At 48.4% G+C, this 13,076-nt stretch overlaps 1 protein-coding gene across 19 annotated transcripts in view; it reads left to right on the top strand.

Annotated features, from left to right (window-relative positions):
- CCDC7 (coiled-coil domain containing 7) overlaps positions 1-13,076 on the top strand; it is a 502,159-nt gene that overhangs the window by 894 nt on the left and 488,189 nt on the right. The gene's annotated exons all lie outside the window — the stretch shown is intronic.

Below are 13,076 nucleotides of genomic sequence, written 5' to 3' on the forward strand. Positions count from 1 at the left end.
GCTTATGCAGGACGGCTGCCGCCAGTGGCAAATGCAGGATTTGCATGGGGGGGGTTTCCAGAACTGGGTGGAGCCAAGCACGGGGGTGGGGACTGAGGTGACCCAGTATATGCTGGGTCCGTAAAACTAGTGTGTCTGTGTGTATATATACATACCTCCCAACTTTTAATATCTGGAAGGTGGGACACACGCGCGGTGAAGCCGCGCGCGCTCCGGAAAAGGGGTGTGACCTAAGAAAAGGGGCGTGGATTCGCGGAGGACCCGCTATCGCGAGCCACGCCCCCATTTTCGTCACTAAGGGGGCATGCCCAGCGCTCTGTGAGCCGCTGGCATGCCCCCTCTCCCTCTGACTCCAGTGAATAGATGCTATGCGCATGCGCACAGCGTCTATTCACCGCTGCTCTGCTAAGCAGGGCAGTGAGAGACAGAGCCTCCCAACTGCCACCCCCCACCGCGGGACACTGCGGCCCGCGGGTGGGACAGCGGGACAGTCCCCAAAAAATGGGACTGTCCCGCGAAAATCAGGAGAGTTGGGAGGTATGCATATATCTATCTATCTATCTATACACACATATATATACTGTATATATATATACACACACACACACACACACACACACACACACATATATATATATACATACATACAATACATATATACATAGCATATTAAACATGCATACATATATATATATATATATATATATATACCCACATACAGTACACGTATATACGCATGTATATATATCATATGTGTGTGTGTGTGTTTATATGTATGTATGCACATGGATATATATGTACTATAATTAAAATAAAGTAAACTTTTATTAAGCACTTACAAGTGCCACCAGGAAGACAGCAGGCTGCAGAGGACGCTAGTCAGCCATTAATAATAGTCATGCAGCTAAAAAAAAATATAAAAAAAAAAATATATATATATATATATTTTATTTTTTTTGCTGGAGGGGGGTTTCTGGGTGCCCGGAAACCCCCCTGGGTGCGCCACTGGCCGCACATGTCCAATAGAACTCCCGGGTCAAAATTGAGAGGGAGAGCTCTCATTGGAAGAGCTGTCCTGAGTTTACTTAGTCATAATTATTCATGCATATAGTGTTAATAATCGCCAGTATGCACACCATAAGGACCAGGATGTATTGCATAGAATATACGATACATGATACATCCAGCCCTAAGTGTGTTGACTTTTAGAATCCATATATGATTTACTAAAGCCAGTGCCGTAACTAAACACTTTAGCGCTGTGTGCAAAAACTAGCATCGGCACCCCCCCCCCCATACTTAGAATAGGGCCAGTGCGCACCGTAGGCGTGTGCACAAAATAAGGGGTGTGGCTTCATGGGGAAGGGGAGTGGCCACAAAATAATACCTATTCATATTACGCTGTACAGTAGTCTCCATTATTCATATTACGCCACACAGTAGCACCACTTAAACACATTACACCGGGTAGAGCCTCTGTTACCCATTATGCCAGGTAGAGCTCCTGTCACACATTACACCAGGAAGAGCCCTATTTTACACATTACTCCAGGTAGAGCCCCATTTTACACATTACTCCAGGTAGAGTCACCTTTTTCACATTATGGCAGGTAGAGCCCCCCTTTACACACTGTGCCAGGTAGAGCCACCTTTTACACTAGAGATGAGCGGGTTCGATTTTTGCTCGGATTTACCCGAATCTACTTATTGGCTATCAGACGTCATGTGTTTTGGTTAACCAATAAGAAAAATCCAGAAAATAAGAAATGGCGATAATTCTGGCGTAAAGAACAGAGTAAATCCGAACCCGCTCATCTCTATTTTACACACTGCACCAGTTAGACCCCCTTTTCTCTATCGTCCTAGTGGATGCTGGGGTTCCTGAAAGGACCATGGGGAATAGCGGCTCCGCAGGAGACAGGGCACAAAAAGTAAAGCTTTAGGATCAGGTGGTGTGCACTGGCTCCTCCCCCCTATGACCCTCCTCCAAGCCAGTTAGATTTTTGTGCCCGGCCGAGAAGGGTGCAATCTAGGTGGCTCTCCTAAAGAGCTGCTTAGGAAAGTTTAGCTTAGGTTTTTTATTTTACAGTGAGTCCTGCTGGCAACAGGATCACTGCAACGAGGGACTTAGGGGAGAAGAAGTGAACTCACCTGCGTGCAGGATGGATTGGCTTCTTGGCTACTGGACATCAGCTCCAGAGGGACGATCACAGGTACAGCCTGGATGGTCACCGGAGCCTTGCCGCCGGCCCCCTTGCAGATGCTGAAGTAAGAAGAGGTCCAGAATCGGCGGCAGAAGACTCCTCAGTCTTCTAAAGGTAGCGCACAGCACTGCAGCTGTGCGCCATTTTCCTCTCAGCACACTTCACACGGCAGTCACTGAGGGTGCAGGGCGCTGGGAGGGGGGCGCCCTGGGAGGCAAATGAATACCTAATTTGGCTAAAAATACCTCACATATAGCCTCCGGAGGCTATATGGAGATATTTAACCCCTGCCAGAATCCGTTAAGAGCGGGAGACGAGGCCGCCGAAAAAGGGGCGGGGCCTATCTCCTCAGCACACAGCGCCATTTTCCCTCACAGAAAGGCTGGAGGGAAGGCTCCCAGGCTCTCCCCTGCACTGCACTACAGAAACAGGGTTAAAACAGAGAGGGGGGGCACTAATTTGGCGATATGCTTATATATATATTAAGATGCTATAAGGGAAAACACTTATATAAGGTTGTCCCTATATAATTATAGCGTTTTGGTGTGTGCTGGCAAACTCTCCCTCTGTCTCTCCAAAGGGCTAGTGGGTCCTGTCCTCTATCAGAGCATTCCCTGTGTGTGTGCTGTGTGTCGGTACGTGTGTGTCGACAGGTAGGAGGACGATGTTGGTGAGGAGGCGGAGCAATTGCCTGTAATGGTGATGTCACTCTCTAGGGAGTCGACACCGGAATGGATGGCTTATTTAGGAAATTACGTGATAATGTCAACACGCTGCAAGGTCGGTTGACGACATGAGACGGCCGACAAACAATTAGTACGGTCCAGACGTCTCAAAAACACCGTCAAGGGTTTTAAAACGCCCGTTTACTTTAGTCGGTCGACACAGACACAGACAGGGACACTGAATCCAGTGTCGACGGTGAATAAACAAACGTATTCCTTATTAGGGCCACACGTTAAAGGCAATGAAGGAGGTGTTACGTATTTCTGATACTACAAGTACCACAAAAGAGGGTATTATGTGGGATGTGAAAAAACTACCATAGTTTTTCCTGAATCAGATAAATTAAATAAAGTGTGTGATGATGCGTGGGTTCCCCCCGATAGAAAATTATGGGCGGTATACCCTTTCCCGCCAGAAGTTAGGGCGCGTTGGGAAACACCCTTTAAGGTGGATAAGGCGCTCACACGCTTATCAAAACAAGTGGCGGTACCGTCTATAGATAGGGCCGTCCTCAAGGACCAGCTGACAAGGCTGGAAAATATAATAAAAAGTATATACACACATACTGGTGTTATACTGCGGCCAGCGATCGCCTCAGCCTGGATGTGCAGAGCTAGGGTGGCTTGGTCGGATTCCCTGACTAAAAATATTGATACCCTTGACAGGGACAGTATTTTATTGACTATAGAGCATTTCTATATATGCGAGATGCACAGAGGGATATTTGCACTCTGGCATCATGAATAAACGCGATGTCCATAACTGCCAGAAGATGTTATGGACACGACAGTGGTCAGGTGATGCAGATTCCAAACGGCACAGTATGGCCGTATACAGGAAGAGGACTTGTTTGGGGTCGGTCCATCGGACCTGGTGGTCACGGCAACTGCTGGAAAATCCACCGTTTTTTACCCTAAGTCACATCTCTGCAGAAAAAGACACCGTCTTTTCAGCCTCAGTCCTCTCGTCCCTATAAGATCATATCTGCCCAGGGATAGAGGAAAGGGAAGAAGACTGCAGCAGGCAGCCCATTCCCAGGAACAGAAGCGTTCCACCGCGTCTGACAAGTTCTCAGTATGGCGCTGAGACCGTACAGGACCCCTGGATCCTACAAGTAGTATCCCGGGGGTACAGATGGGAATGTCGAGACGTTTCCCCTTCGCAGGCTCCTGAAGTCTGCTTTACCAAGTCTCCCTCCGACAAGGAGGTAGTATGGGAAAAAATTCACAAGCTGTATTCCCAGCAGGTGATAATTAAATTACCCCTCCTACTACAGAAAAGGGGTATTATTCCACACTATATTGTGGTACTGAAGCCAGAAGGCTAGGTGAGACTTATTCTAAAAATTTTTTTTTGAACACTTACAAAGGTTCAAATTAAGATGAAGTCACTCAGAGCAGTGATAACGAACCAGGAATAAGGGGACTATATAGTGTCCCGGGACATCAGGGATGCTTACCTCTATGTCCCAAATTTGCCCTTCTCACTAAGGGTACCTCAGGTTCGTGGTGCAGAACTGTCACTATCAGTTTCAGACGCTGCCGTTTGGATTGTCCACGGCACCCTGGGGTCTTTACCAAGGTAATGGCCGAATTGATGATTCTTCTTCGAAGAAAAGGCGTCTTAATTATCCCTTACTTGGACGATCTCCTGATAGGGGCATAGTCCAGGGAACAGTTGGAGGTCGGAGTAGCACTATCTCGGATACTGCTACAATCAGCACGGGTGGATTCTAAATATTCCAAAATCGCAGCTGATCCCGACGACACGTCTGCTGTGCCTAGGGATGATTCTGGACACAGTCCAGAAAAAGGTGTTTCTCCCGGAAGAGAAAGCCAGGGAGTTATCCGAGCTAGTCAGGAACCTCCTAAAAACAGTGCATCATTGCACAAGGGTCCTGGTAAAAATGGTGGCTTCCTACGAAGCAATTCCATTCGGCAGATTTCACGTAAGAACTTTTCAGTGGGATCTGCTGGACAAATGGTCCGGATCGCATCTTCAGATGCATCAGCGGATAACCCAATATCCAAGGACAAGGGTGTCTCTCCTGTGGTGGTTATAGAGTGCTCATCTTCTAGAGGGCAGCAGATTCGGCATTCAGGATTGGATGCTGGTAACCACGGAGCCCAGCCTGAGAGGCTGGGGAGCAGTCACACAAGGAAAAAATTTCCAGGGAGTGTGATCAAGTATGGAGACTTTTCTCCACATAAATATACTGGAGCTAAGGGTAAATTTATAATGCTCTAAGCTTAGCAAGACCTCTGCTTCAAGGTCAGCCGGTATTGATCCAGTGGGAAAAACATCACGGCAGTCGCCCACGTAAACAGACAGGGCGACACAAGAAGCAGGAGGGCAATGGCAGAAACTGCAAGGACTTTTCGCTGGGCGGAAAATCATGTGATAACACTGTCAGCAGTTTTTCATCCCGGGAATGGAAACTGGGAAGCAGACTTCCTCAGCACGACCTCCACCCGGGAGAGTGGAAACTTCATTGAGAAGTTTTTTCCACATGATTGTAAACCGTTGGGAAATACCAAAGGTGGACATGATGGCGTCCCGTCTGAACAAAAAAACGGGACAGGTATTGCGCCAGGTCAAGAGACCCTCAGGCAATAGATGTGGACGTTCTGGTAACACCGTGGGTGTACCAGTCGGTGTATGTGTTCCCTCCTCTGCTTCTCATACCTAAGGTGCTGAGAATTATAAGACGTAGAGGAGTAAGAACTATACTCATGGCTCCGGATTGGCCAAGAAGGACTTGGTACCCGGAACTTCAAGAGATGCTTACAGAGGTCTTATGGCCTCTGCCGCTAAGAAGGGACTTGCTTCAGCAAGTACCATGTCTGTTCCAAGACTTACCGCAGCTGCGTTTGTCGGCATGGCGATGGAAAGCCGGATCCTAAGGGAAAAAAGGCATTCCGGAAGAGGTCATTCCTACCCTGGTCAAAGCCAGAAAGGAGGTGACCGCACAACATTATCACCACGTGTGGCGAAGATATGTTGCGTGGTGTGAGGCCAGGAAGGCCCACAAAGAAATTTCAACTCGGTCGTTTCCTGCATTTCCTGAAAACAGGAGTGTCTATGGGCCTCAAATTGGGGTCCATTAAGGTTCAAATTCGGCCCTGTAAATTTTCTTCCAGAAAGAATTGGCTTCAGTTCCTGAAGTCCAGAAGTTTGTCAAGGGAGTATTGCATATACAAACCCCTTTTTTGTGCCTCCAGTGGCACTGTGGGATCTCAACGTAGTTCTGGGATTCCTCAAATCACATTGGTTTAAAACCAGTCAAATATGTGGATTTGAAGCATCTCACATAAAAAGTGACCATGCTCTTGGCCCTGGCCTGGACCAGGCGAGTGTCAAATTGGTGGTTTTTTCTCAAAAAAAGCCCATATCTGTTTGTCCATTCGGACAGGGCAGAGCTGCGGACTCGTCCCCAGTTCTCTCCCTAAGGTGGTGTCAGTGTTTCACCTGAACCAGCTTATTGTGGTGCCTTGCACCTACTAGGGACTTGGAGGACTCCAAGTTGCTAGGAGTTGTCAGGGCCCTGAAAATATGTTCCAGGACAGCTGGAGTCAGAAAATCTGACTCGCTGTTTATACTGTATGCACCCAACAAGTTGGGTGCGCCTGCTTCTAAGCAGGCGATTGCTCGTTGGATTTGTAACACAATTCAACTTGCACATTCTGAGGCAGGCCTGCCACAGTCTAAATCGGTTAAGGCCCATTCCACAAGGAAGGTGGGCTCATCTTGGGCGGCTGCCCGAGAGGTCTCGGCATTACAACTCTGCCGAGCAGCTACGTGGTCAGGGGAGAACACGTTTGTAAAATTCTACAAATTTGATATCCTGGCAAAAGAGGACCTGGAGTTCTCTCATTCGGTGCTGCAGAGTCATCCGCACTCTCCCGCCCGTTTGGGAGCTTTGGTATAATCCCCATGGTCCTTTCAGGAACCCCAGCATCCACTAGGACGATAGAGAAAATAAGAATTTACTTACCGATAATTCTATTTCTCGGAGTCCGTTATTTTAACACACTGCGCTAGGTAGAGCCCCCTTTTAAACACTGCACCAGGTAACGCTGCACCAGGTAGAGCCTCCTTTTAAACACTGCACCAGGTAGCGCCCCCTTTTACACACTGTACCAGGTAGAGTCCTCTTTTAAATACTGCAACAGGTAGAGAACCCTTTACCTTTATACACTGCACCAGGTAAACATATTGCACCAGGTAGAGAACTCTTTCCTTTGATACATTGCACCAGACAGAGTCTGCTCTGCAGCTATGCACACACACACACTCTGCAGCTATGCACACACACACAGCCATGCACAAACACGCACACTCTGCAGCCATGCACAAACACGCACACACACACTGTGCAGCCATGCACAAAAGCACTCTTCTACCTCATCCTGCCCTGCCAGCAAACTTAATTACCCGGCATTCTTCCATTTTCTCCTGAAAGGGGCTGCTTATTCCACCGATGCGTCGGTTCTTCTGACTGAAGCATACCACCCAACTGTCCCGATTTTGGTGGGACAGTCCAGATTTTCCCGGTCTGTCCCACCTGCGGGTCACAGTGTCATCGCGGTGGGGGGGGGGGGGGGCAGTTGGGAGAGCCCCCCTGTCACTCGCTGCTCTGAGCAGAACGGCGGTGAATAGATGCTGTGCGCATGAGTACAGCATCTTATCCCCGGCAGAGAGGGACAGGGGGCATGTGCAGCAGCTCATTGAGCACTGTTCATGCCCCCAGCCCCCATAGTGATGAATATGGGGCGCCCCCTAACCATGAGGCCATGCCCCCTAACTGCGAAGTCAGCATCCTGATTTTGGGTGCTCAAAGATGTCCCTCCCTGGCACAGAAAGAAGTTGGGAGGTATGTCTAAGGTCACTAACCAGTATAAACAATTAAATCATTCATCTAAATGTTTATACAAAGCATACAATACTAGCATCACCTCTGGTATGGAATAAATTTACCAAGCCACCGCTTCTCTGCCTGTTTCAGCAGGCAGTATAAAATGCCAGTGTTATTCTATAAGCAAACCACGCTGCAATAGTATTTGCAGCTTACTGTACATTTCTGCCTTAAATAGAGCAATAAGCGACAGCTTTTATAAGCCGGCACTTAATGAATTTATCCCGCAGAGGTTGGTTTGCAAATGTATAAAGGCAAAGTGGCCAGACTGGGCCCTCCCATTTCTAACACTGAGGTTGGAGCCGTTGCATTCGCTATTGAGATTTATTCTGGATTTGATGCAGCAGTAATATGCAAATGCTAGTTTCTCTATCGTCCTAGTGGATGCTGGGGTTCCTGAAAGGACCATGGGGAATAGCGGCTCCGCAGGAGACAGGGCACAAAAAGTAAAGCTTTAGGATCAGGTGGTGTGCACTGGCTCCTCCCCCTATGACCCTACTCCAAGCCTCAGTTAGATTTTTGTGCCCGGCCGAGAAGGGTGCAATCTAGGTGGCTCTCCTAAAGAGCTGCTTAGAAAAGTTTAGCTTAGGTTTTTTATTTTACAGTGAGTCCTGCTGGCAACAGGATCACTGCAACGAGGGACTTAGGGGAGAAGAAGTGAACTCACCTGCGTGCAGGATGGATTGGCTTCTTGGCTACTGGACATTAGCTCCAGAGGGACGATCACAGGTACAGCCTGGATGGTCACCGGAGCCTCGCCGCCGGCCCCCTTGCAGATGCTGAAACGAGAAGAGGTCCAGAATCGGCGGCAGAAGACTCCTCAGTCTTCTTAAGGTAGCGCACAGCACTGCAGCTGTGCGCCATTTTCCTCTCAGCACACTTCACACGGCAGTCACTGAGGGTGCAGGGCGCTGGGAGGGGGGCGCCCTGGGAGGCAAATGAAAACCTTTTTTGGCTAAAAATACCTCACATATAGCCTCCGGGGGCTATATGGAGATATTTAACCCCTGCCAGAATCCGTTAAGAGCGGGAGACGAGGCCGCCGAAAAAGGGGCGGGGCCTATCTCCTCAGCACACAGCGCCATTTTCCCTCACAGAAAGGCTGGAGGGAAGGCTCCCAGGCTCTCCCCTGCACTGCACTACAGAAACAGGGTTAAAACAGAGAGGGGGGGCACTAATTTGGCGTTAGAAATATATAAAAAAGATGCTATAAGGGAAAACACTTATATAAGGTTGTCCCTATATAATTATAGCGTTTTTGGTGTGTGCTGGCAAACTCTCCCTCTGTCTCTCCAAAGGGCTAGTAGGTCCTGTCCTCTATCAGAGCATTACCTGTGTGTGTGCTGTGTGTCGGTACGTGTGTGTCGACATGTATGAGGACGATGTTGGTGAGGAGGCGGAGCAATTGCCTGTAATGGTGATGTCACTCTCTAGGGAGTCGACACCGGAATGGATGGCTTATTTAGGGAATTACGTGATAATGTCAACACGCGCCAAGGTCGGTTGACGACATGAGACGGCCGACAAACAATTAGTACCGGTCCAGACGTCTCAAAAACACCGTCAGGGGTTTTAAAACGCCCGTTTACTTTAGTCGGTCGACACAGACACAGACAGGGACACTGAATCCAGTGTCGACGGTGAATAAACAAACGTATTCCTTATTAGGGCCACACGTTAAGGGCAATGAAGGAGGTGTTACATATTTCTGATACTACAAGTACCACAAAAGAGGGTATTATGTGGGATGTGAAAAAACTACCGTAGTTTTTCCTGAATCAGATAAATTAAATGAAGTGTGTGATGATGCGTGGGTTCCCCCCGATAGAAAATATGGGCGGTATACCCTTTCCCGCCAGAAGTTAGGGCGCGTTGGGAAACACCCCTTAGGGTGGATAAGGCGCTCACACGCTTATCAGAACAAGTGGCGGTACCGTCTATAGATAGGGCCGTCCTCAAGGAGCCAGCTGACAGGAGGCTGGAAAAATATCATAAAAAGTATATACACACATACTGGTGTTATACTGCGACCAGCGATCGCCTCAGCCTGGATGTGCAGAGCTGGGGTGGCTTGGTCGGATTCCCTGACTAAAAATATTGATACCCTTGACAGGGACAGTATTTTATTGACTATAGAGCATTTAAAGGATGCATTTCTATATATGCGAGATGCACAGAGGGATATTTGCACTCTGGCATCAAGAGTAAGTGCGATGTCCATATCTGCCAGAAGATGTTTATGGACACGACAGTGGTCAGGTGATGCAGATTCCAAACGGCACAAAGGTGTATTGCCGTATAAAGGAAGAGGAGTTATTTGGGGTCGGTCCATCGGACCTGGTGGCCACGGCAACTGCTGGAAAATCCACCGTTTTTACCCTAAGTCACATCTCTGCAGAAAAAGACACCGTCTTTTCAGCTTCAGTCCTTTCGTCCCTATAAGAGTCATATCTGCCCAGGGATAGAGGAAAGGGAAGAAGACTGCAGCAGGCAGCCCATTCCCAGGAACAGAAGCGTTCCACCGCTTCTGACAAGCTCTCAGCATGACGCTGAGACCGTACAGGACCCCTGGATCCTACAAGTAGTATCCCAGGGGTACAGTTTGGAATGTCGAGACGTTTCCCCTGCGCAGGCTCCTGAAGTCTGCTTTACCAAGGTCTCCCTCCGACAAGGAGGCAGTATGGGAAAAAATTCACGAGCTGTATTCCCAGCAGGTGATAATTAAATTACCCCTCCTACAACAAGAAAAGGGGTATTATTCCACACTATATTGTGGTACTGAAGCCAGAAGGCTAGGTGAGACCTATTCTAAATCTAAAAAAATTTGAACACTTACAAAGGTTCAAATCAAGATGGAGTCACTCAGAGCAGTGATAACGAACCGGGAAGAAGGGGACTATCTGGTGTCCCGAGACATCAGGGATGCTTACCTCCATGTCCCAAATTTGCTCTGATCACTAAGGGTACCTCAGGTTCGTGGTACAGAACTGTCACTATCAGTTTCAGACGCTGCCGTTTGGATTGTCTACGGCACCCCGGGTCTTTACCAAGGTAATGGCCGAAATGATGGTTCTTCTTCGAAGAAAAGGCGTCTTAATTATCCCTTACTTGGACGATCTCCTGATAAGGGCAAAGTCCAGGGAACAGTTGGAGGTCGGAGTAGCACTATCTCGGATACTGTTACAACAGCAGGGGTGGATTCTAAATATTCCAAAATCGCAGCTGATCCCGACAACAAGTCTCCTGTGCTTAGGGATGATTCTGGACACAGTCCAGAAAAAGGTGTTTCTCCCGGAAGAGAAAGCCAGGGAGTTATCCGAGCTAGTCAGGAACCTCCTAAAATCAGTGCATCATTGCACAAGGGCCATGGTAAAAAAATGGTGACTTCCTTCGAAGCAATTCCAGTCGGCAGATTTCATGCAAGAACTTTTCAGTGGGATCTGCTGGACAAATGGTCCGGATCGCATCTTCAGATGCATCAGCGGATAACCCTATATCCAAGGACAAGGGTGTCTCTCCTGTGGTGGTTACAGAGTGCTCATCTTCTAGAGGGCCGCAGATTCGGCATTCAGTTTTGGATGTTGGTGACCACGGAGGCCAGCCCGAGAGGCTGGGGAGCAGTCACACAAGGAAAAAATTTCCAGGGAGTGTGATCAAGTCTGGAGATTTTTCTCCACATAAATATAGCTAAGGGTAAAATTATAATGCTCTAAGCTTAGCAAGACCTCTGCTTCAAGGTCAGCCGGTATTGATCCAGTGGGATAAAACATCACGGCAGTCGCCCACGTAAATAGACAGGGCGGCACAAGAAGCAGGAGGGCAGTGGCAAAAACTGCAAGGACTTTTCGCTGGGCGGAAAATCATGTGATAGCACTGTCAGCAGTGTTTCATTCCGGGAATGGAAACTGGGAAGCAGACTTCCTCAGTAGGCACGACCTCCACCCGGCAGAGTGGGAACTTCATGGGGAAGTTTTCCACATAATTGTAAACCGTTGGGAATTACCAAAGGTGGACATGATGGCGTCCCGTCTGAACAAAAAACGGGACAGGTATTGCGCCAGGTTAAGAGACCCTCAGGCAATAGCTGTGGACGTTCTGGTAACACCGTGGGTGTATCAGTCGGTGTATGTGTTCCATCCTCTGCTTTTCATACCTAAGGTACTGAGAATTATAAGACGTAGAGGAGTAAGAACTATACTCATGGCTCCGGATTGGCCAAGAAGGACTTGGTACCCGGAACTTCAAGAGATGCTCACAGAGGACTTATGGCCTCTGCCGCTAAGAAGGGACTTGTTTCAGCAAGTACCATGTCTGTTCCAAGACTTACCGCAGCTGCGTTTGACGGCATGGCGGTGGAACGCCGGATCCTAAGGGAAAAGGCATTCAGGAAGAGGTCATTCCTACCCTGGTCAAAGCCAGAAAGGAGGTGACCGCACAACATTATCACCACATGTGGCGAAAATATGTTGCGTGGTGTGAGGCCAGTAAGGCCCCACGAAGAAATTTCAACTCGGTCGATTCCTGCATTTCTTGCAAACAGGAGTGTCTATGGGCCTCAAATTGGGGTCCATTAAGGTTCAAATTTCGGCCCTGTCGATTTTTCTTCCAGAAAGAATTGGCTTCAGTTCCTGAAGTCCAGAAGTTTGTCAAGGGAGTATTGCATATACAACCCCCTTTTGTGCCTCCAGTGGCACTGTGGGATCTCAACGTAGTTCTGGGATTCCTCAAAACACATTGGTTTAAAACCAGTCAAATCTGTGGATTTGAAGCATCTCACATGAAAAGTGAACATGCTCTTGGACCTGGCCTGGACCAGGCGAGTGTCAAATTGGTGGTTTTTTTCTCAAAAAAGCCCATATCTGTTTGTCCATTCGGACAGGGCAGAGCTGCGGACTCGTCCCCAGTTCTCTCCCTAAGGTGGTGTCAGTGTTTCACCTGAACCAGCTTATTGGGGTGTCTTGCGCCTACTAGGGACTTGGAGGACTCCAAGTTGCTAGATGTGGTCAGGGCCCTCAAAATATAGGTTCCAGGACGGCTGGAGTCAGGAAAACTGACTTGCTGTTATCCTGTATGCACCCAACAAACTGGGTGCTCTTGCTTTTAAGCAGACTTTTGCTAGTTGGATGTGTAATACAATTCAGCTTGCACATTCTGTGGCAGGCCTGCCACAGCCAAAATATGTAAATGCCCATTCCACAAGGAAGGTGGGCTCATCTTGGGCGGCTGCCCGA

This window comes from Pseudophryne corroboree, chromosome 5 (assembly GCF_028390025.1).
Source record: "Pseudophryne corroboree isolate aPseCor3 chromosome 5, aPseCor3.hap2, whole genome shotgun sequence".
NCBI classification, from domain to species: Eukaryota; Metazoa; Chordata; class Amphibia; order Anura; family Myobatrachidae; genus Pseudophryne; species Pseudophryne corroboree.